The sequence below is a fragment of the Talpa occidentalis genome, unplaced genomic scaffold, assembly GCF_014898055.3.
Source record: "Talpa occidentalis isolate TD23 unplaced genomic scaffold, MPIMG_talOcc4v2.1 talOcc4.2, whole genome shotgun sequence".
In the NCBI taxonomy this organism is placed as follows: Eukaryota; Metazoa; Chordata; class Mammalia; order Eulipotyphla; family Talpidae; genus Talpa; species Talpa occidentalis.
Window position 1 is genome coordinate 24,564,442 of NW_023602073.1, and position 4,228 is coordinate 24,568,669.

Here is a 4,228-nt window from a genome sequence, read left to right on the forward strand (position 1 = left end):
AACCTTTTATTAACCTTTTGTGTATGCCTGTAGTGGAGTATTAATAAGTCCCTTTTAAGCGCGCGGGTGAGGACCCACAGCCAGGCAACCCGTTCAATATCAGGGCTGCCCTATAACAGCTTCACCAGAGACAGAGTAGGGAACAGAACAGGCAGACTGACTGAAATACACGGCTGAGGGGAGCTTATTGTTCCCATCTGTTACCTAAGTCCTTGAATATGAAGAATTGGTTAATGTTGATGAAGGATAACCTGTTATCAGGGCCCGTCTGGTGGCCTAAAAGTCACAGCGTTATTACTTCTCAGGCCTGAGTTCGATCCCAGGCCAGAGAGCTAACCCACATGACACAACAGACCTCTCCTGTCGCACATGCTGCTCCCCTGGCAGTATATTTCAGATCTGTCTGTTCACCCACTCTATCTCTGGTGAATCCCTTCACCACCCAAACCTCTGGCTAGGTCCAGTTCTTTTATGCAAAATTGAATGAATTAAATCTTTTTTTAAAAAAAAAAATCAATCGACTTTTTTTTTTTTATATAGAGGCATGTTTTATTTATTTATTTGTTTGTTTGTTTGTTTGTTTGGTTTATACATGCACTGGGTACAGTCAGAAGCGCGGGAGGGTGAGAGAATTCACCAGAGCCAGAGGGGGGAGCAGAGCAGGCAGAAGGACCGAAGTACACTGCTGAGGGGAGCAGCGGGCGGCAGGAGAGGTCTGCGTGCCATGTGGGACCCTCCTCTGGTGGCCGGGGAGCAGCCAGGGATGGAACCGGCGCCGCAGAGGCCGTGGGCAGCTTCGCAACCCAGCGCTCAACCTCTGCGCCACCAGGGAGGCCCTCAATCGACTATTAAAACCTGCATTAGGTTCATATATAGTCTAAATATTTAAATACCACTGTGTGTGCCATGTTAAAAATAAAAATGCAGGCATGTAAGAAGCATTCTTGTTCTTCTGATACCAGGATCCCAAAGTTGGTTGTCAACAGAGATTCATTACTTAGCTACTGTGTATACACAAATTCGATGCCCTGTTACGGGAAAGTCATCTGTTCTGTCATCATGTGTCTGTGAAGATTTCTTTTGGCAATGACATCAAATAATATTCATGATCTCTATTACTACCATAAAGAAACATCAGGATTTTAATAAACTGTGCATTTCCTCAAGGAGTCGTTCATGATATGATTTGAACACAGCATGTTCCTCTGTCTGACTTTAATGCCAACATTAAAGGCCAGAACTCTTCTTGGTGATTTAGATCAATGTTGTAAGTCAACCAGAAGCAGCATATCCATTCAGATTTTCTTGATACATGGCATATTACTGTCCTAAATTTACCCTGCAAGTTAGATATGAACAAATCCATCTACCAGGACGGTCTCTCAAATGTTTGAGGCAGCAAAAAAAAAAAAAATCAAACGCATCACTTCACATACACAAGGGGAGAAAGCCAGAGAATTAAGTAATTTAGAGTTGAATTACATTCATCACCTCTTCATAATATCTCAAGTATGACTGACTAAAAGTACATGGAAAATAGTTACACTGGTCCCCAACCCATTGTCTTGGACATTTAAATTATACTAATACATACTTAGTGCTTTAATGTTGGTTTATGCTCCATAAAAATATCTGATTTAAATATCAGTGAAGTTATTGAATTATTGTACTGCAATTTTTAAATGTATATTTAGATTTGATTATTATGAGAAATTACTTTCACATACCTTTACTTCTTCAAAGTTTCGTTCTAACATAAAAATATGGTGGTTTCAAAATTTCTATTTGTACAAACCACTGATCACTTTACATTTGTAGGTTTCTCCCCAGTATGCATTCTCTGATGTTTAGAGTGATTTGACTTCCGGTTAAAGACATGGCCACATTCTTCACATTTTTAACATTTCATTCATATGAATTATCTGATGTTGAGTAAATTTTGACTTCTGCTTAAAGGCTTTGCTGAATTCTTCACATTTATAAGCGTTTTCTTTCACATTTGTACAAATTCAGTGATGAGTAAGACCTGACTGCTGGCTAAAGGCTTTCCCAAATTTTTCACATCTGTACATTTTGTCATCATTATGAACTCTCTGGTGTTCAAAAAGGCGACACAGGTATAGAAAGGCTTTGCCACAGTGTGGACATGCGTAAGCCTTTTTCTCTAGTATGAATACTTAGATGTTTAGTGAGCTGTGGATGCCAACAAAAGGCTTTACCATACTCTTCACATCTGTGCAGTTTCTCTCTCTGAAGTTGAGTGAGTCTTGAGCACCATTTTTGAGCTTTGCAATATCCTTTATGGTTGCAGGGTTTCTCCTGAAATGTGTGATACTGGAGCAGTTTTGAGGACTCCTCAATATGATCCCATGTAGATTCTTTTATCTTCCCATTCACATCTTTGATGTTGAGTCCTATTTGACTCAAAGTATACACCTGTCCCATATTTTGTTTTTTATTTTTTTTAAGATTTTATTTATTTATTTATACAAGCACTGGGTATAGTCAGAAGCGCGGGAGGGTGAGAGAATTCACCAGAGCCAGAGCAGAGAGCAGAATAGGCAGAGTGACGAAATACACTGCTGAGGGGAGCAGCGGGTGGCAGGAGAGGTCTGTGTGCCATGTGGGACCCTCGCCAGCAGCCGGCAATCAAAACGGCGCTGCAGAGGCTGCGGGCAGCTTTGCAACCACTGCGCCACCAGGGAGGCCCTACACCTGTTCCATATTCATAATGTATTGAATGATTATTTACATGATGGACTATGGGACTTCTTATATGTTCTAACTGTCCTCTCAGAGAATATGTATTGTTAAAAATCTCATATGGATCTCTGCTTACAGAAACACACTTATCTATCCAAGAAATAGACATAAAGTGAGGCTAGACCCAAGATGTTTCACACATGTGCCCTCTTCTTGTGGGAAGAATTGTATTATGGGTCATTGTACCATAATACATTGGCTATCTTCATTGCAACAACTGTTCTGCCCTTCAATTGATCTTTGACATGTTTGGTCTTTCATTAATTGTAAATTCTCAAAGGCACAGATTCCATCTCCTCCCAGTCCCACATTTGGAAGCAAATCGTCTGTGCCTGACTGTGGCATGAAGACCTGGATGTCATGAGAAGAGATGGCTGGAAGAAAGCAAGTGACTATTTACCACATTTACAGCAATCAAGACAAATACGTTAAATGTTTACTATATAAAATTAATATCAAGTAAAGGACATCGGCATGATGTTAGAATAGGTAACACTATGACTTTGTGGCACAGGCCATGCTACTCATGCTGTCTGACAATGTCTGGTTACGAGGGAAAACTCCTGAAAAGTCAGGAAGCCCATGCTGTCTGACAAGGTCTGGGCATGAGGAAAATTTCTGAAAGTCAGAAAACTCCGTAGCTGGCTCGTGCTACTTCCTTTTATTTGTTTATGGCAGTTGTTGAAACCATGGAAATTTTCTATAAGCTTTAGAATAACACAATGAGTGTTGACATTAATGCCAGCTTCGGTAATGCACACTTCAGTAGTTGGAAAAATGTACCTTCCAACATGATTGATAATCAAATGATTCCCAATAATTCTCCACATCCTCCAGTTTGTAATTCAATTACCACGAGTAACAATGAGTTCTTTAACAAGCCACGCTTGATAGAACTTTTGGAACTGAGCCCGGTAAAAGTCCCCACCAGAGAAAGCCCTGAGGCGCCCCGGGAGATGAAATGGTCTGAGAAAAACACACCACATACCGTTCCCATGGTACCGGGACCCCTTGGTTCTATATAGAAATAGGAAGCTGCTTTTGATTTTACAATGCCTGCTTAGCCTTGTTTTAGTTACCTAGCTTGACTGCATAAATCACGTTGTGTATAGTACCTGTTTCTATTTTCTGAATAACATACATCACCTAGGGAAATAATGTAACCAAGTCACGTAACCAAGTGACCAAGTTAATCATAGACTAGGAAAATTAAAAAAGGGCTGTGCACTGTTAATGATCATTAATAATTTCTGAAACAATGTAAAAATAAAATCAATCATGATTGCATGAGGTAATGATGAAATAAAAAAAATTCTGATGTATAAATAAAGTCCCGCTGAGGCTATCAACAGGAGATGTCTGCACCCTGATCAAGTGTCAATGTCTCCTCATTCCCTAACTACCTCATCCCCTCATCCCTCCATTCCACCCACCCACGCCGTCTCGTCCTTGGGGACCCTGCCCT